This window comes from Oryctolagus cuniculus, chromosome 4 (genome assembly GCF_964237555.1).
Source record: "Oryctolagus cuniculus chromosome 4, mOryCun1.1, whole genome shotgun sequence".
In the NCBI taxonomy this organism is placed as follows: domain Eukaryota; kingdom Metazoa; phylum Chordata; class Mammalia; order Lagomorpha; family Leporidae; genus Oryctolagus; species Oryctolagus cuniculus.
In genome coordinates this window covers 172,818,147-172,838,413 of record NC_091435.1, presented here as the reverse complement: position 1 = coordinate 172,838,413, position 20,267 = coordinate 172,818,147, and the positions used below count along the sequence as shown (strand labels likewise).

At 45.7% G+C, this 20,267-nt stretch overlaps 1 protein-coding gene and 1 long non-coding RNA gene across 27 annotated transcripts in view; one reads left to right on the top strand and one right to left on the bottom strand.

Annotated features, from left to right (window-relative positions):
- LOC103350379 (uncharacterized) overlaps nucleotides 1-20,267 on the top strand; it is a 547,263-nt gene that overhangs the window by 107,507 nt on the left and 419,489 nt on the right. For 16 of the 24 annotated variants that reach the window (XR_011388260.1, XR_007924489.2, XR_007924497.2 and 13 more), the window contains 2 exons: nucleotides 15,728-15,910; nucleotides 19,277-19,402. This is a non-coding gene — a long non-coding RNA (uncharacterized lncRNA). Of the gene's footprint in view, nucleotides 1-15,620; nucleotides 15,911-19,276; nucleotides 19,403-20,267 lie in introns of all 24 variants that reach the window. The other 8 variants (XR_011388264.1, XR_011388268.1, XR_007924505.2 and 5 more) reach the window with 4 other exon arrangements.
- Nucleotides 1-20,267, bottom strand: part of STAC (SH3 and cysteine rich domain) — a 146,230-nt gene that overhangs the window by 81,159 nt on the left and 44,804 nt on the right. The gene's annotated exons all lie outside the window — the stretch shown is intronic.

Here is a 20,267-nt window from a genome sequence, read left to right as displayed (position 1 = left end):
TGAACAAACCTAAGGTATCTGAGGGATCAGGAGAGACACAGCATCCAGGAAAACCCTCATGGCTCCAGGGAGACCCCAGACCCCGAGCTACCCTGCTGCCCTGCAGGCATAAAGGAGTGTAGAGGAGACCAGAACAGTCCAGCTGCGTCCTGCTCAAATTGTCAGCTCGTCCATTCACCAGCTAAGCCACTACGTTGCACGTTGCACGTCTGTGGTGTGGACATGGCAGCGGAAGACTGATGCAATGCTCTTCTCCCCACCTATATGCGCATAGGGTATTATTGTCATTCTGTGCCCACTTGGAGCTGGGTGGTTGTGTAACACCACCTCTGCATTTCAGGGGCTCAAAGAGTGGCGAGGCCCTGCAGGACCCCCTGGAAAGGCCCAGCCAGGGCCAACAGTGGGGCACCGTCAGCCAGAAGAAGCAGCAACTAAGGCTCTTATCTCTCTCTGCCTTCTGTTTCAAACCTTCCAGAAGAGCCAGGGCTTCTAATAAAAAAGAGGAGGAGGGGTGCATCCTTGAGTGATCTTGGAATCATCGTCACTGTAGCAGATCCTACAACAGCCTGACTGTTCTAGGGGAGCTGTGTCATGAGTCCCCAGAGCACAGCATAGCCCCATGAAAGGGGGCTTTGAAACAGTCTATCATTGGCCACTGAGACTGAGTCCATTGAGGTGGAGACCTGGAAGCAACGAGGAGTAGAACAGAGCCGGCCACAGCCAGTGGTGCTGGGGGAAGGGAGGCTCAGAGAGGAGGCGGGGCTGGCGTTTTATTGTAGCCAGATTTTTAATATACTGAATATGTAAAAGTCACCAGGAAGTTCAGGAACCTGTTAGGATTTTGTCAGGGGATGTGTAACTCAGGGAGAGAGAGGTTTATCAAAGCCAGCGCCATCACATGGGAAAAATAAACTCATGGTCCATTTGCTGCCCGCGGAGTTTAGATTGTTCAATACATTGGCTGGTTGTGTCTGAAATGGAATAACACTTACCCTGATTATAGCCGGGCACTGTTGTGAAGGTCATAGAGGGAAATGTGTGGGGGAGCCCTCCGAAGATTCTATGGGATCTGAATGGATGGAGGATGATGTGGTGAGGGAAGGTGAGTGGGAGCAGGAAGTTGGGATTGGGAATCTAGGATCCGCACATCATTAGGTGATCCCTCTTAATCCTCCCAGTCATTCAAGGAATGTTACTGAGGAAGGTTAATTAACTTGCCTAAGGTCACACAGCTTATCTGAGTCAACCAGGGTCTGAATCTCATGCATGACTCCTTGCCAGCGTGTCTTCAGGGGATGGAGGGGGAGAAGGGGATGAAGAACCTCTAGGGGAAAGAAACTACTACTTCCTGTGGTCAGTGAAAGTAGGCATGGATGTGGAGTGGAAGGCAGATCTTGTTGCTGCTCTGTGCTCCCTGGGGGCATGCACATGATGTGTAGGTATGATGCCCAGTGGTGTATGGCAGGAAATGGTATCAGGTCATTGGCAGAGCCTGCCCACCTGCCTGCCTCTAGAGCTGGATGGAGAGTTTGTTTGGAAGTCAATGGGCCATTTCTTATTCCAGTGGACAATTAAAAAAAAAAAAAATGCCTGCAAGTTAAAGTCCTAGAAAGGACCTGAAAAAAAATGTGCTGTCTCCAGTTATCCCTAGAAGAGCAGAGGCCAGATGGGAACATAAGAAATGCAGAAGGAGAAACAAACCCTGATAAGCACAGCTGTCACACAATGATTGGCTTCCATGCACCACTGCTGCAGCCCAGTTCCATTTTATTTACTGTAACAGTGGTTAAAGGAACAGACATTCTTGAGTACCTCACCATGTGCCAGAAACGATATACTCTGTTTTGTGTAATCATCCTAGTAACCTTTTTAGGTTCATTAAATAGTTATTGGGGAAATACTATGAGCTGGGCACAGTCCTTGATTTTGTGTGATACTGCAGTATTGAAGGCTTAATGAGTAGAGACAGAAAATAATATTATCAAAGAGGTATATACCACACATTTGGATAGGTATGAGGATGCAAGGGGGAATAAAAGCAGAGGCAGGCCTTAGAAGGTGACCTGGAAGACTTCTCTGAAGGGTGATATTTGAGGGGGTCACAGAGGATGTGGTGAGTATGTGAGCTCCGTTGGAGAAGTATGTGATGAGTAGTGGGGAAACCAGAAGTGGACGCCCCAGCCAGAGAGCAAGGCTGGTGAGTCTGAGAAACTCCAGGTATTGGCATGTCTGGAGAAGAATGAGGAGGGAGAGAGGGATAGAGCACAGATGCTATGGGAAGCTTCATGGAATGTCTTGTAGGTCAAAGAACAAGTTTTGAAATTAATCCTAGGGGTGGTGGTTTGAGGCAAGGAAGCAACAGGGTCTGGATTCTATTTTTTAAAAAATATTTATTTATTTATTTGAAAGGCAGAGTTACAGATAGGCAGAGGCAGAGATAGGTCCTTCTATCCGCTGGTTCACTCCTCAGATGGCCACAAAGGCCGGAGCTATGCTGAATCAAAGTCAGGAGCCAGGAGCCTCTTCCAGGTCTCCCATGTGGGTGCAGGGGTCCAAGGACTTGGACCATCTTCTGCTGCTTTCCCAGGCCACAGCAGAGAGCTGGATCAGAAGTGGAGCAGCCAGGACTTGAACCGGCACCCATATGGGATGCTGGCAATGCTGGTGGCCCCGTCTAGTTTCTATTTTAAAAGATCACTTTAGACACCATGTGGGTTACAGATAATAGGAGGACAAGACCATTTGGAAGACTCCTCCAACAATCCTGATGAGAAATAATTCTGGCTCCTCCTAGAAGAGTTATGGTAAGATGTGGTTTCATTTGGCATATGTTTTGGAAGTAGAACTGATTGGGTTTGTTGAAGAATTAGATGTGGAATTGAAATGATTTGAAAATATTTGGCCAGAGCATTTGGGTGAGTAGAGGTACCATTTACTGAAAGGATGAACTCCTGGTATGAAGCAAGTTGGCATGGGCAGTTGGGTGGGGACCAAGAGTTGAGTTGCAGATGAGTTAAGTTTGAAAGACTTATTTGGAATTCAAGTGGAGCTACCCAGTAGGTAGGTGGGTATATGATTCTGGGGTTCAGGGGAGATGTCCAGGCTGGAGTAATGACTTGGAAGTCATTAGCATATAGATGGCATTTTCAGCCATGAGACTGGATGATGTCACTCTGTGGGCACTGAGTGCAGACATGGGAGAGAAGTCATCTGAGGACAGAGCCTGTGGTGCTCCACTATCTCGAGGACATGGAGATGAGTTGAGGACAAGCGATGGCAGTCAAGAAGGGGAAGATGGTGAGGAAGGAGAAGTCCCAAAGAGGCTAAAGGAATAAAATGTTTCACATAATTACATAATATTGCCAAGTAATGTGATCTTTAGGCATTGGCCATTGCATTTGGAAAAGGGAATGTCTTTGGGGAACCTTCATGTGAAGTGGTGGGTGTGAAAACCTAGTTGAGGAGGTTTTTAAGAAAGAATGGCTAGGGGGAAGTGTGTGGAGTGAGTGGAGGTCATGAGCTGGGAAAGTTGGAGCTGGACAGCTCCAAAGGGGATTCATTCATGAAGAGGTAGTAGCATCCAGGGAGGTTTTTTTTTTTTTTTTTTTTTTTTTTTTTTTTTTTTTTTAATGTTTTGTTTAAACATGGGAGATTATTTCAGTGTATTATTTTTTTTAAAGATTTTATTTATTTAACAAGTAGAGTTACAGACAGTGTGTGAGAGAGAGTCAGAGAGAAAGGTCTTCCTTCCATTGGTTCACTCCCCAAGTGGCTGCAATGTCCGGAGCTGCGCCCATCCAAAGCCAGGAGCCAGGTGCCTCCTCCTGGTCTCCCATGTGGGTGCAGGGGCCCAAGTACTTGGGCCATCCTCCACTGCCCTCCCAGGCCACAGCAGAGAGCTGGACTGGAAGAGGAGCAACTGGGACTAGAACTGGCACCCATATGGGATGCTGGTGCCACAGGGGGAGGATTAACCTAGTGTACCACAGTGCCAGCCCCTCAGTATATTCTTAATCTGATGATGTATAAGAGAGAGGGGGGATGCTGGAGTGGTGTCTTGGAGTACAGGAGAAGAGGTAGGTGCACAAGGAAATGGGTTGACTTCAGTTTGTAATAGGATAGTTTATTCACAGGGAGAGAGAGATGCAGAGAAGACAACAGAGTTGGTCCTGGTTGGACATAGACCTTCTCTTTTGGTTGTTCCATTTTCTTTCCATTAGTGAAAACAGAAACGAATCTGTCTCTTCAGTGAGAGGAGAGGTGGAGGGAGGAGCCATTACACTTTGGAGGAGAAGGAAGATATGGAATGTCTGCTTCAGAGACGGGGAAAGTGAGTGAGCGTGAGCAGTGCCCAGTAGGAAGTGTAGAGAGTCCTTTTCAGGTTAGTGTACAATTTTACAGATGAGAAAACAGACACTGGCAGTTTACCCAGAGTTCACTGGCTGGCAAGGTGCAGAATGAAGATCCACATATAGGTCTCTAACTCCAAAGCCCCTGAAATCCAATGGACTTCCTTACAAAGCGATACTACCCTTGACCTCCTTTTGGTGAAATTCCTCTGCTTTGTGTATTTTATATTCCTGCTGCCAGCTGGAATTTTAGCAATAATCCATGCCGTTGCCATGTTGAACAATGCTTTTAATGGCGATGAATTAGGGAATGCACAAATCGACATCACGAGAGCAGTGGAACACTGAGAATGCAGCCTGAAGGTGACGGGGATGGCAGGTGCATTGATTTACCAGTGTGTTCTGCAGCAGCACATGAAGTTAATTAACCAGCATGCACTTAATCATTTCAGCCGGGATCTAGCATCCACACTCTGTGGGAAAGGGGTGGTTCTGGCACAAACGAGTCTGCCCACGCAGGGCATAAATCAGGGCACAGCCACCATGTGGGCTCGGTTTCATGCCTGTTGAATTTTCGCCATAGAATCAGCTGCCTCTATGGAGACATTTCTTTGACTATTTAAGACCCACCACCAGTAATGCCCTGGCTTTTATTTCTGTGTTGGAGTGAGGCCATCGAGCACCTAAGACAAGCAAATGTCTCATCCCTGATGCTCATACGTGAGCCACATCTTTGATTTTGGAAGGAACATCTTTTCCTTTTGCACACCAACATTTCTAAAATAGAATTATGTCTTTAAGTGAGATGCTCATGATTTTCCTTTTTCTTCCTGAAAAGGCATTATTAAGCCAACTGATGCCATTTAAGAGGCAAGGAAGTGAGATAACTGTCATGCTGTGGCCTCATTGCCCCTGAAATCCAGCTGCCTCTGCACTCCAGCCACACAGATTCACTTCTTCTGCTCCCCCACTTTGGCTGATGCTGTGGTTTTGTTTGTCAGAGCACGATGCGTACTCTTCTCTGCATCATACCTGAGGCTCAATGGGCAACGAGTAGACAGAAATGTGGTGACTGTGATGACGACGAACTTTCTCACCAACATTTTCATTCACCCACAGCCTGTTTTCTTTTGTGGCAAGCACACTACATTCCAGATTCGGATTTGCTTTAGTTTGGATGGTGACATCGAAGTCAAAAATATTCTACTATGTCTACCTGGCTCTGTCAGAGCCACCTGCCAAAAACCAACTGATAATGAATAAAATTGGTAAAAACAAAACAAAACAAAAAAAACACAAAAAACTGAACTAGGTATGGAGTGGCATCAGTTGCATGCTCTGCCACCCATGTGGCCATGGGTTCTTGGGCTGGTTCCTGAAGCTCCTTGGCTCGAGTTTCATCAGGAAACAGAAAGGATGAACTCCGAGGCTGCTAAGTTTGCTTCCGGCTCTGACAATTCAGTACATTGCAGGTATACAAGAGACTTTTAACAGTCTAATTTTAGGAAGTTTAATATGTAATTCTGGAGACAAGTGGCAATGTTTAAAACTACCCAAGGGTGATATGAGAGCCTATGTTTATATTATCAAGTGATAGGTAGAGTGTTCTGATCGCTGCCTACTCTAATATGTCAGAAATGGGAGCTATCAATGCGGACTGGAATAGTCAAAAGTCATTATTATACTGAAGGATGCACAGGCTGTAAAATGTGGAGTTCAACTCTGTGAGTGCTTCGATGCCTGCCCTCCTCCCTGCGTCTTGTTTCTGGATTACATCCAGACTTCTTATGGTGGAACACAGGAGCTTTCTCAGTGGCATTGCCCATTCAGAAAGCTTTCTCCTCCCCAAGCACACAGACATGCTAAGAGCAGCCCCCAGGCTTTCAAAGACACAGAAACCTTCAGTGCCTTGGTTTTGCCTGAAGGGAGGAAGGATCCAGGCCTACTTAAATGTAATGCAAAATGCCTAGTTCTCCTTGACTTCCCTCTGGAGTCCGGCCCAGCCCTCTCTTCTGCCAGCTCTGGGCACTCTGTCCTGTGTGACCACAGGGCATGGCATGGAGCCATGTCACTGCTGCTGCACTCCTCTGTAGACTGAGGCTACTTCCAACATGCAGCCCAGTGCCTGGCACACAGTAATGATATTAATTGTGCTAGCAAATCATTATAAGACTCTTCCTGTTCGTCAGATCCCATCTTACGGTCTTTGCATGGGATGTCTTTTGGCCTGCACACCAACCACAAGAGGTGGGAACTGTTACTATCTGTTTTATGTACAAGGAGATGGTGGCAAATTCACCCGGCAAGTTTGGCAGAGCTGGGATGAGACTGAGCAGCAGTTTGACTTCAGACTCCAAACTATTCACTTGGTGACTGAATGAACAGGAAGAGATGCAGCCAAATTGGAGCTGTAGATACGGGAGCAGGAATGAGCATACTAGGAGAGCATTCTGGGATCTCCACAATGCGTACAACAGAGCCGCAAACATAGCTGTCTGGTAAGATTCTCGGAAATCCTGGCTGTACTAGAACTCCGTGTGTTGACTGGAGAGGGAACTAGCAGCACTGAGGGAGTGTGCATGGGGGCACGGGCTGGGATGTTTCAGATCAGGGTGGCAGCCGGCAGGAAGAGTGTGAACTCAGTGGGCATCGGCAGTGCCACACTGCAGACTGTCTACAAGGCGGAGCTTAGCCTTGGTGAGAGACATGTGCACAGAGAGGGTCATGCTGGGGCAGGGTGTGTGTGCAGTAGACAGGAGGCAGCATCATTACAGAGACACTGAGAGGGACACACTGGTGAGCTCCGTTCTCTGCACCCTGAGGCTGTGCTGTATTTCCCCCAAAGAAATCTCTGCACCTTCCAAGTTCATGGTTGTCTGATGAGGGTGAATACAGTACAGGAGAGGTCTTGGCTGCCGCTTGCCTTTTTCTGTCCACTAGAGAAATTCGAGACCACCAGTTTCCTCAGTCACCATCATCTTCCCTTTAGAAAGTCTTAGATGTTATGGGATTTTTCTGTCTTGTCCTGAAAACAGTCCTCATTTATATTGTCTATCCAAAGTCGTTAAGTCTTGTCCAATGGCACACATTGAGAATGACCATATCTTTTTCTGGTTACAGTCCACACACACACACATTTTATTTATTTATTTATTATACATATACTATACTATATGAAACACCCTGTGAGTGCAGCAGGGCAAATATACCCCATTATATAGATAAAGAAAATGTGACAGAAAGTTGCTAAATGACATCCGCAGGGCCCACAGATGAGACATTGAATGGGTGAGGAAAGTTTCAAGGATCATTTTATGCGCAAGGTCAGAAGAACCTTTCATGCTGGAGAATGAGACCCAGGGTTGAGTTCAAGGCTTCGAGGTCAGACTGGCCAAGCTGCCCTTCCAACTCTGCTGGTCTCCAGCAGTGTGAGTGTAGGGAAGTTTCTTAACTTCTCTGTGCTGCAGATTCCCCATCTACAGGATGTGGGTAACAGCACTGCCCTGGCAGCATGAGAAGCACCTGACGTTCCTGGCGAAGTGCCTGGCACTCAAGGGCCGCCTCCAACTCCAATTTCTTGCAGTCCCGGCCACACCTCTATGGTTAGCATGAGGTCATGGACCACCGCTTTCATCTTCTCTCCTGCATGAGATGTCCCTGTCACAACACAGGGCAATCTCGTCACTTTCAGAGCTGGCCCAAGGGTTCTTCTTGGGAAAGAGAACTCTCTGTTCTCAAAAGAAATACTTTGAGAAGCCACTTGGTGTGGAAAAATGGTTACTCAAGGACACATCCCAGTGGAACAAAAATGGTTTTGTTCTACTGAGTGCTGAGTGGGGTTTGTAGACTTGTGACCCTTAGTGGAGGTCGGAGCAGTGAGACACTGGCTGCTATGAGGGAGTCATGCAGGGAAGGGCAGAGGGAGTGGCATGTATGGAGGATGTGACTTCGAGCAGAACTAGACTAGGATGGCCTGTGAACCTCTCTCCTTTTTCTTCCCAACAATCTTCCACCAAGGCCTTCTTGCTCGCCGTGTTTTGGTTGAGAGTAATCCTTTTCAGGGAGTAAGAAGAAATGTGTTCAGGGATTGAGAGAGAATATTTGGCAGGTTTCAGAACACACTGCTCAACCCTGGAGTCTCATCAGAAAGAAGCCCTGTCAGCCCAGGGGCAGAGGTAGGAAACGGGCAGGTGCTGAGTCTTCCAGCACTCAAGTGAGAGTCATGCTGTGCTGATGCTGTGGCCACCAAGGCCCAAGTCCTGGCCGGTCCCCTCCCTGCTTTGTGACAATGCTGTTGTTGCTATGTGATAGTGCGAAGGTGGGATACAGCCCTAGAGACCACATTGGTTTTGTCTTCTCTAGAACAAAGGAGAGTGGTGGGCCCTAGGAAGGCCAATGAAAAAGAAGAAATTGAAAACTTGTGGGGAGCAACTGAGACTAGACTAAGTTACTGGAATTAAGACTTATTCTATGCATCTGCTCTCCCACAATATGGCGCTGAGAGAGACCAAACAACCTCTACGCAGATGCCTCATCAGTTTGATAAGCTGCAGGAGCTGATCCTGCTCCTGATTGGAGGAGAGCAGCGTGCTCGGCGTGTGGGCAGCAGAGTTGGGATTGGTGGAAGAGGACTATAAAGGAGGAGAGAGACAACATGCACCAGGAACATCTGAAGGAACATCCGGATAACATCTGAGCAGCCCCCGAGAGAGCCGGCCGGTGGTATGCCGCTCCTCCGTGGAAGTGGGGAAAGTGGCGGGGGGTGACGTCCCTCCACGGAGGTGGAGGGGCCAGCAGCCAACCCGGGAAGGACCAGCAGCTAACCCGGGAAGAGCCGAGCAGACGAAAGAACAGTGCAGGGTCCTGTGTTGTTCCTCCCTGAAGAGGGGGAGCAACAAAAACTGATGGTTGTGTACATGGTGGCAAAACTTTTTCAAGGCCATATGAGTAGTTTAGAGTATGAACCAAACAGTCTAGCTTCGGAGTCTACTGACTTGGTGGGAGCCAATACAACAAAGGTATTTACGCTTCCGTGCTGTGTGGGCTTTGTATATTAAGTTCCCATGGTGCCTTGCAGCTGGAAGGGACTTCATACCGGCTGGAGTGTATCCTCCCAGAATTCTTATGTTGAAGTCCGAACCTCCAGCACCTCGCATTGTGACTCTATTTGGAGGGAAGGTCTTCAGAGGAGTGTTTAAGTGTAAATGAGACCAGCTGGTGTCCTTACAGTAGAGAAAACGTGGACACTGGAGAAGACAGAGCGGGAAGACCATGTGAGCGCACAGTGAGAAGGTGCCCTGTGCAGGGCAAGGACAGAGGCTTCAGAGTAGAAACCAGTACTGTGGTCTTGGACTTGCAGCTTCCAGAGGGCTAGAATTTAAATCTGTTGTGTATGCCACCCAGGCTGTGGTGCTTTGTCATGGCAGCTCTAGCAGACTCACGCAGTACTCAACGAAAGCTTGCTGAGGTGGAGGACGCTGCTCCTGGAGCCATCCATTGCACACTCAAAAGAACTGCACGGAGGAGGATTCTGTGGCATGTCTAAGACTGCACCTGAGAAATGTGCCAAACCTGTGTCCCACAGGGAGCTAAGAATGGAACCCTGGGGGCTGGTGCTGTGGCACAGTGGGCTAAGCGGCTGCTTCCATCACCAGCATCCCATATGGATACCAGTTCAAGTCCCGGCTGCTCCACTTCCCATCCATCTCCCTGCTAGTGCACCTGGGAAAGCAGCGGAGGATGGCCCAAGTGCTTGGTCACCTGAATCCATGTGGGAGACCTGGAAGAAGCTCCTGGCTCCTGGCTTCGGTCAGGCTCAGTCTTGGCCACTGTGGCCATTTGGGGAGTAAACCAGCAGATGGAAGACTTCTCTTTCTCTCTCTCTGCCTCTGACTCTCTCTCCGTCTCTGTAACTCCACCTTTCAATAAATAAATACATCTTAAAAATAAATAAAGAATGGAGGCCTGGGTGGATTGTCCTGTGCATGCTGTGCTGCCTGGGATGACTTTCCTCACACATGTCGCTGGGCTCTGCTGCTCATCTCTAAGTCTCAGTTCTAATGCTGCTTTCTATGCTCTGTCCCAAGCTTCCCCCATCTCTTCACACAGAACTCAGGATTTTATGAGCCTCCTCACCTGCCCAGTGTAACCTGTGGGTGTTTTCCAAGAACAACTAGCATTTTGTTAGGTGGATAAATACAATAAATTAGCATCAATTCATACTATATAACTCATACTCACATTTTGGAAATTGTATTAACAACATCTTTCATACAATTAAAAATTCTGCTGTAGGATCTAATCCAGAATTATACCTTGCTCTTAATTTGTATGTACTAAAATATATACTTGGAATAGTGTCTCAGCGTGTCCTTGACTTTCGTGACATCTTAAATTACAAGTGCAGAGCCGTTGTCTAGAGCAGCGTTCACTGCGAGCTCATCTGATATTCTTCAGAGTTTGCTTCAGGCACATTGGGCAGAAACACCTCAGAAGTGATGCTGTGTCCTTCTCCGTGCACCACATCAGGGTGCATGGGATTTCTGAACTTTCATCGTATATGAAGCCACTTTTTTGTTTGATTATCAGCCTCCCAGTGCACCCTCCAAAGGGCAGGAAATTTTTACTCTTCTGTTCACTTGTATGTCTCAAATATACAGAACCTTTGACACAGCCTGAAACGTGGGGACACTCAATAAATATTGGCTGAGAGAATGAATCCAGGTGTGGCTGACCATAAAGCCCAGGTACACTTAACCATCAGAAAAGCTGCTCACTACAGGATTCTAGAGAATTCCAGAAATGCTTCCCTATCTTTCATTTTCTTGAGCAGTTACAGAAAGCAAGGTGGCCTGCAGGTGCCTTCATCAGACAGAGTCCTGTAAAGGGCTTAGGGCTCCCAGTCAGTATTTCCAGCTCCCCACAGCAGATGACTGAGGGCTGAGCAGACCAGGGGCATCGTTGGTGGGAGGTGGACATTGTCACTGGTGGACATTGTCACTGGTGGACATTGTCACTGGTGGACATTGTCACTGGAGTGTCACACCAGATGATGCCTGTCGCAATGTGGAAGGTGCTGCACAGGCTCACAGACTTCTTCCTGCAGTCACGTGGCCCTAAGATTGTGGGGAAGGGTCTGTTATGCTCATGATCTGTCTGGACCAGGATGTACTTGAGGCCTCCTAGAACTCTACGTTGGAAAATTCCTTATGGATCCGGAGTGGGCAGTCAGTGTTAAAGGCGGAGAGGAAGAGGAGGGTGGAGGCCGACGGAAAGAACAGACCACAGAGCGGGTTCTGAACCCAGGGTACGGCTGTAGCTGGGCCATCTGTGGGTGTGCACAGAGTCGGCTGATTGTGGGGATGAGTGGAAGAGTGTTGAGAAAGCTGTCAGACTTAGGTTTGGTGTTAGATCCCTGTAAATGAGACTTTTATGATCGGCAACGAAAGCCGTGAGATTCACCCAAAATGTTGGGCAGACGCATTGAATAGAATTCTAACCAACAAATTTAGAAGAGTGTGACAGGAGAAAATTAGAGCTGTGCAGAACCCCACTGAGTTCAGCCCACTTAATAAACAGGTGTCCTTAACCTTATGGAAGAATTTATTTTCATGTATGTTATAGAATTTGATCTTAAAACAGTGCTGAGGTCAGAACTTGAACCCAAGATTCTGAGTCCATGCCTGGAAGCCTTTCCGTTTCCTAATTCTGTTATTCTGTATTGAATTAATGCAGACAAAACTTACTGGTGTCTTAAAGAAGGTAGTGAGTAGATTAAGTCAAGTTCATGCATCTTAAAAAATGTGTGAGACTCTTCACTTCCCAATTTTACACTTTTGTGGGACACCTCTAAAGCTATACATCAGAGTCATAGGAACTTAGTAACTGGTTTTCTATCAAACAGCTTGCAACTTTTAAGGTTGCTGGGAGACAAAGCAGCCAGTGGAGTCCCAACTCTCTTTAGAGCCTCATCTGGCGCATTCCCTGATTTTAATGATCTGTCTAGGCAGAGATAAGATAAGGGCTGTTTCCTTTGCCAAATGAACAACAAAGACTTTCCTCCTTTCTGATAATTAAGAAAAACTCCAGAGTCAGATAAAACCAAATGAGAAACAAACCTATTGATTTTAAAATTAGCTATTAGGTGTGGGAGAATGTTTCTATAATTTTCAATTCAGTGGGCTCTGATTTCCTTATCTATAAAAGACCAATCCAGTGATAAATTGTAGCACTTATTACTTTTTAATGAACATTTTATTTTAAAATAATTTTAGTCATACAGAGAAGTGTCAAAATGGTATTGTCCCAGGGGCTGGTGCTATGGCTGTGGCGTAGTAGATAAAACAGCGCCATCATCTCATATGGGTGCCAGTTCATGCCTGGCTGCTCCATTTTTGATCTAGCTCTCTGCTATGGCCTGGGCAAGCAGTAGAAGATGGCCCAAGTCCTTGGGCCCCTGCACCCACATGGGAGACCTGGAAGAAGCTCCTGGCTTCTGGCTTCGGATCAGCTCAGCTGTTGCCATTGTGGCCATCTGAGGAGTGAACCATTGGATGGAAGATCTCTCTCTCTCTCTCTGCCTCTACCCTTTGTAACTCTACCTTTCAAATAAATAAATTAATTTGAAGAGTTAAAATTGTATATGTGCAGGTGTAAAAAGTTAAGCTTAAGCTTACAGGTTTAAACCTTCCTGGTGCAGCTGTGAAAATAAAACAGAGTGAAGTAGCACCTTGACAGTAGGGACTCCATTTTGGAGCACTTGAGACTGCATTCTGGGAAAGCAACCCCCCCACCGTGAGACTCTGGTCCGAAACTATGATCTCAAATAGTCGGACAATAGCAGTGCACTACATCACCCTTGGCAACACACAAAAACCCCCTAGCATGATTGCTCAAGCTTAAAAGTAGAAAGGTTACACCTGGGTTACCTGGGCTAATAATAAAGATGTGATTTGTCTATGTCTTAAGATCATAATTGCTGATTGTAAGATTTTAGCAACCGCTTAACAACCGTGCATTCTCTTTCCCTTCCCGGTTTTGCGGTTTTTGCCTTTATAAACCCTAACCTTTGGTTATTCGGGGCTGCTCTGTTCATGATGATCAGACAGCCCCAGCATGCTGGATAATCAATAAAGCTTCCCCTTGCTGTTTGCATAAGAGATGTCTCTTGGTGACGTTTTTCGGGTGGTCGACTCTAACAAATTAATTAATCTGTCTTTTAAAAAAATAGTATAGTCCCCATATACCTTCCCTTTTTTTAAAAAAAAGGTTTAATTATTTATCTGAAAGGCACATTCTGCTGTCACAGAGGCAGCAGCAGAATAAGAGAAGAGAGAAGAAGAGAGGAGAGGAGAGGGGAGAGAGAAGAGGGGATAAGGGAGAGGGGAGAGGGGAGAGGGGAGAGGAGGGGAGGGGAGAGGAGGTCTTTCGTCCACTGGTTCATTCTTCAAATAGCTAGGACCGGGCCAAGCTGAAACCAACAGCCAGGAGCCTCTTCCAGGTCTCCCACGTGGGTGCAGGAGTCCAAGGACTTGGGCCATCACGCTGCCTTCCCAGGCACATTAGAGAACTGGAACAGAAGTGGAGTAAGCAGGGATTGGAACCAGTACCCATATGGGATGCCAGTGTCAGCACCTCCCCGACCCCATACCTTCCATCCAGCTTCCTCTAGTTAACATCTTATCTAACCATAGTAAACTGACTGCAACCAGGAAATTAACATTGGCACAACATTAGTTGGTATATAGCAACTAGTTAGTATCTAGAATTTTGCCTTATTAACATTAGCGGTCCCACTCATGTCCTTGGTTGTCTCCGATCTGTATCGGGTCATCAGTCTTTCATTGTTTCTTGTAACCTTAAGAAGCCTCTGGAAGACTGCTGGCCACTTATATTTTGTAGAATGTCCTTCCATTTGAATTTCTCCTGATTAGATCGAAATTCCATATTTTTGGTGAAATTAGGACAAAAGTGATATGCTCTTCTCAGTCATAGCTGGAGTACCTGGTGTCACTAATGTCCCATTTCTGATAATCACCTTTAGCCACTGGATTATGGTGATATTTACCAGGCTGTCCCACTATGAGGATCCTATTTTTCTCCTTGTAATGAATATCATGTGACTATGAGATTTTGAGATTACAATGACCTGTTTCTTGTCATATTTGTCTTCTAATTTCAGCATCCATTGATGAATTTGCCCCCACAGTGTATCAACTGGTAGTGTTCTATTCTTATTCTTTCTGTATTCGTTAATGAGACTTCTGCTGTAGAATCATCCTCTACTTATTTACCTATTTCTTAAATTATTCATTGCTGTCAGTATAGACTGATAGAGATTTGCTTTATTCTATGGTTACAGTTTGCGACTATCATTCATGGTTTTGCTGCTCAAATTGTGACAGACTGGCTGATTCTGAAGTCCTTTAAGTTGCCACCTGTGTCCTTTTGACCTGCCCCAGGTCAAACACTTCCTTCCTTTGAACACTTCCTTGCTTTCTAATACTACAAGATGTTTCAGGCTTATATTTTCCCTGTTCCAGTCTTGCAGCTGGCCATTTCTCTAAGGTGCCCTGTTAGTTTCACTGGGGAACGCTGTTTACACGTTGAGACGTGGTACTAGTTCTATACATTGTCACTGGAGTGTCGTGAATTTCAGGCTTTCTCAGTGAACAGTTGGAAATATTAGGTAAGAAGTTAAAAATTAGCCCATGTGTGTGTGAGAAGGGAATGAAGAAACCAGCATCTGTTTTGGAGGCCCCAGAAGCCCCGCATCTTGCACTTCAAAGTCCTGCCCAGACCCTGGTCACCTCCCAGGTGGTCTCAGCCCTTCCCCCAAGGAAAGCCCCCAGGGGAATTCTCTCTCCTCAGGACCAAATGGGTTCCCTGACCTGATAACATGAGGCATTAAACTTTCACAGAGTCCCTAAGGGAAGCCCCCCCACCCCAACACTCTGCCTGGGACCAGCAAATCTGGGGAAGAGTTTGCTGATTTACAGCCAACAAACCCTTTTGCCAGGGCTCCCCATCCTTTGTCCTGGAGGATGGGGGACCTGAGATTAGAGAAACACACATATGTGATGTCTGTGTTTGTATGTGTACATATTTACTATATATGTACATATACAACATTTTCCTCTACATATCTATCCATGATAAAGTTTCATTTATATAAATTAGGTACAGGAGGAGATTAACACCAACTGATTGTAAACTGTGTAATTATAGCAATACCCTGGATAAATTAACATAGTTTCTCTCTTTTCCTCTCAGATTCCATGGGATCGGACAAAGGGATGGAGGAGATTTCACCATCCTGCTCCGAGTGGAGAATCAAAGACGAATTGCTTATTTCTGGAATTCTCCATTCATATTTTCAGCCCGTGGCTGACTGTGGACACCGAGACCACAGATAAGGGGGACTGCTGCGGTTATGAGCAAGAAAGGAAAATGAGAGACAGCACCGAAGAAGCTTCAAGTTCAAGGCATGACAAGAGAGGAGCTTGAAGAATGCGTCGGTGAGCCTGGGAAGATGCATGGCCACAGGTCACTGCAGCTGAGGAGTAAGCAAGGGCAGGGTTGTTCATACTTGTATTCATACTTGTATTTGCAGTGTTAGTAATGGTGTGGAGATCTAGTGCCAATGCCACAATATGGAAAGAGAACTGATGAAAAACTAAGTTTTCTTTAGCGTCGAACTCCTACTTTAACTCAGAGCTGTACCTCTGTTAATCATTCTTTCTCACAGACGTGCTCTGTATGCCTGTATGTACGCGTGTGGGTAGAAATCCCTTTTTTTGAACACACAAATATGAATAAAGTACATTTTTTGTATCTTTTCTACTTCACAATATGTAGGGGGTCTGTCTAGTATGTATATCTAGCAGAATGGGAGATTTAACTTAGACTTTTATTAAAATCTAGTATTACACTGAACAGAACTAGATTAATTGATTATCCCTGTTTTGATGGATATTCAGATTCTTTCTGAAGCAGAGACCTGTGGTTGTTCTCCAAAGTCCATTTTTGTTTTTGCCTGGGTGCGCCATTCAATTACATTTTCCAACGCCTCTGGCAGATAACTGCAGAAGTGGGCTGTGTTCCTGCTAATGGCCTGTAATGAAATGCTGTGAGTCAGTTCTGAAACTGGGCTTCAAGACCTTGTGCAGGCCTGCTCCACTGCCTCTCACTTTCCTGCCGGCTGTGAGATGGGTGTGGTGGAGACCCTACACCCTGGAGATTATGACGATGTCCCAGGGCAAGGTGGAGTGATATTTTAGAAGGAAATGGGTACCCAAATGACCACAAAAGGTAGCTCTGCCCTGCTGACCAAAGCTTCAATTTTCACCTTGAATCCTGAATGAGAGAAATAGACATTTATGTTTTTGGTGTCACTGCCTATTTATTGGGTGTCTTGGTTATGGAACCTCATCCTCCTTACCAGTATATTTCCTATTACAAATAATCCTAGAATGAACATATTTGCACAGATGCACCAAGATATGTAAGAGCTAAAGTGGATTTGCTTGGTCAAATATGTGTTTTTAAATTCTTACTCCCTTTGTTGTCATAAGAGAGCACATTTTTCTTCCCCAGTGCTTGTTCTAATTGGTTAATGCTCATTATAATTAATTTTTAAAATATTTTCCATTTCATAGGTAAAAAATTCATACATAAAATTTAAAAATTTTAAACCATAAATATCTTTTAATATGCCTGTAATTTTATTTGGCTTATAAGGGCAGAAACTAACTGCTCAAAACTTTGCCATTTTTCTAGTAGATTACTGAAATTTTATTGGCATGTAAATGCTTTATTAATTTATAGAAATTCTCTGTCATTTGTGTGGCAAATATTTTTGGCTTATCATGTATCTTTGACTTTATGGACTATATTTTCATTGGATTAATTAGAAACTCTTATGAAGTCAGATTTGTCAGTGATAATGATGATGCTGAGAATGCCCAACACTTATTTAATACTTATTGTTTGTTTATTCTGCAAAGGTGGTTGTATCACTGAATTGTGACCTCTCTCCTGCTTAAAATATAATACAAAGGCTCTAAGCATCTACATAAATGCCAAAATGATCACAGGAGATTTTTCTTGCTATACTTAGACACAAATTCTAGATCATGAAAAATTTTCACTTAGAAACGAATGGGCATAAAACACTAATCAACACTATGGTGCCTGCAGAAACCTCCAAAGCTTAAAATGAAGAATGATAACACACAGGTAGTGTGTTATCATTATGGAATTATGGAATGGCTTACTGTTGGAGTAAAAAGTGACTTTGATGTACTCCATACCCAGTGAATAATCCTCAAAACAAGACATGAAAGTTGAGAGGGTCAAACTAAATTAGCAAGGGAGGGGCCTGGGAGAGCAAAGGAAGTAGTTCACAGTAACAAGTAATATCACAGTCAAGTTCACGACCCTGGAAGAGGTGTGAGTGAGAAAGCCTGGCTCTGCCGAAAGGGGCTTGTGTGGTGTGAGGCAATGGGAGCGAATCCTCTGGGAAGTGCCAAGTAAGGAGGCAAAGAGTGAAAATCACTCTGAAGAAGGTCAGAGTAAAGAAGACCCAAGGAAGGAAGGAGCCATCAGAAGTGTTATTCCGGGATCAGATAAGAGAATCCCAGGGCCAACTGGGGAAAGACCCAGATCTGCCCCAGAGGAGGTTGTCCCAGGCCAGTCAGGTCAGCGGAGCGAAGGAGGTGTCCTCTTCCTGGCGGCTTGTGCAAGTAGTCCGTCAGAATTCTGACATCCACACATGCAGGCAGGGAAGCCCATGGCTCCCAGAGACAAACCTTGGCCTCACTGCTAACTTCTCTCCCACAGTGTGAAGCAATGTAAGACAAACTTAGAATCCAAGTCTTCTTTTTCTTCAGTTATTTATTTGAGAGGCAAAGAGAGCGAGGGAGGGAAGGAGAGAGGGAGGGAGGGAGAGAGGGAGGGAGAGGGAGAGGCGGATGGCCCATCCACCGGTACATTCCCCAGATACCAGCAATGGCTAGTACCGGGCTGGAGCCAAAGCTGGGAGTCAGGAGTGCGATCCAGGTCTCCCATGTGGGTGGCAACAGCTCTTTATTGCCAGATCAGATAAGAGAGAACATAACTGCTGCCCCCAGCATTAACTGGAAGCTGGAGTCAGGAACTGGAGCCAGGACTTGAACCCAGATACTCCTGTGTGAGGCCTGGGTGTCTCAATTGCTGGGTTAAATGTCCACTCCACCCATGTATTCTTTTTTTTTTTTTTTTTTTTGACAGGCAGAGTGGACAGTGAGAGAGAGAGACAGAGAGAAAGGTCTTCCTTTGCCGTTGGTTCACCCTCCAATGGCTGCCACGGCTGGCGCGCTGCAGCCGGCGCACCGCGCTGATCCGATGGCAGGAGCCAGGTGCTTCTCCTGGTCTCCCATGGGGTGCAGGGCCCAAGTACTTGGGCCATCCTCCACTGCACTCCCTGGCCACAGCAGAGAGCGGGCCTGGAAGAGGGACAACCGGGACAGAATCCGGCGTCCCGACCGGGACTAGAACCCGGTGTGCCGGCTCGCAAGGCGGAGGATTAGCCTAGTGAGCCGCGACGCCGGCCCGAACCCATCTATTCTTAATGCAAACAAAGGACCATTTATAAGCAAAAAACAAAAAACAAACAAAAAAACCCCAGAAACTTCAGAAATATGGACAACATGAAGTACAAAAAGATGTGTGCTTGGATCACTTGAAGCATGGTTATGTTAAAGTGGTTGTTATAAATAGAATTCACAAAGAAAACCCACCTGTTAGAAACACGTAATGAAAGAGATGACACATATTTAGAAGTGTTTTAACAGTAATAAAAATACCATCGATTGTAGTAAGAAAACACACATGGTGAGGACCATGGAGAAGGAAGTCAAGTAGTGTTGATTTTCTCATTTTCTTTGGAGGCAGAGTGATGATGACAACAAGGAGAGTGACAGCACTCACACCTGAAAGTGCGTCCATCTGTGTGTTGGATACCAGTCATACAACATCCTGTGTGTCATCTCTTAATTCCCCAGTCTACCTATCAGGTAGGTCCTATTATTTTTTCCAAAATAAAATGCCTATTTCAATCTTAGATTTATAAAATTCATTTACACCTGGAATGTATGCTGAACAAAGCATTTTATTAGACATGGTAAATCACTATGTTTGTGTATTTGCAAGTTACCCAGCAATGAACATTGTAACCATAGGAAATGATGAATGAGAACAACGGCTTCATGTGCACTGTGTTGGAATCTACGTGGGTTCAGTGTAACATAGCCAGGAAGTCACAGAGCTGCTGTGGAATACAAGAGTATCTGATACTAAGACTCAAACTCCAGGGAATATTCTCATCCTTACAGTCAGGGGAGTGGGGACCTTGTCACCTGGATGTTGGGAGACACCAGAGTAGGTCCTATTGCTATTCTCACATGGGATAGAAGAAGAAATGGAGGTACTGCTCCATCTTCAACGTTAATAAGCAGAGGTACATAGGTGCAATAAATGTTACATAAAAATGCAACAATGGCAACAGTGTATCTTACAAATTGGATTGCCCTCAATTTGTCTGAAAAAAAAAATCTTATGGCAAAGAGTAATGTAAGAAGGAAAGAAAGAATGGGCCAGTGTTGTGGCACAGTGGGTTAAGTCACTGCCTGCAACACCGGTATCCAATAGGAGCTCCAGTTAGAGTCCCAGATGCTCTACTTCAGATCCAGCTCCCAGCTAATGGGCCTGGAAAAAGCAGTAGAAGACGGCCCAAGTTCTTAGGTCCCTTTCATCCATGTGGGAGATCCAGATGGAGGTCCAGGCTCCTTGCTTTGGCCTGCCCAGCCCCTGTCATTATGATCATTTGGGGAGTGAACCAGTGGATAGAAGATCATTTCTCTCTCTCTCTCTCTCTCTCTC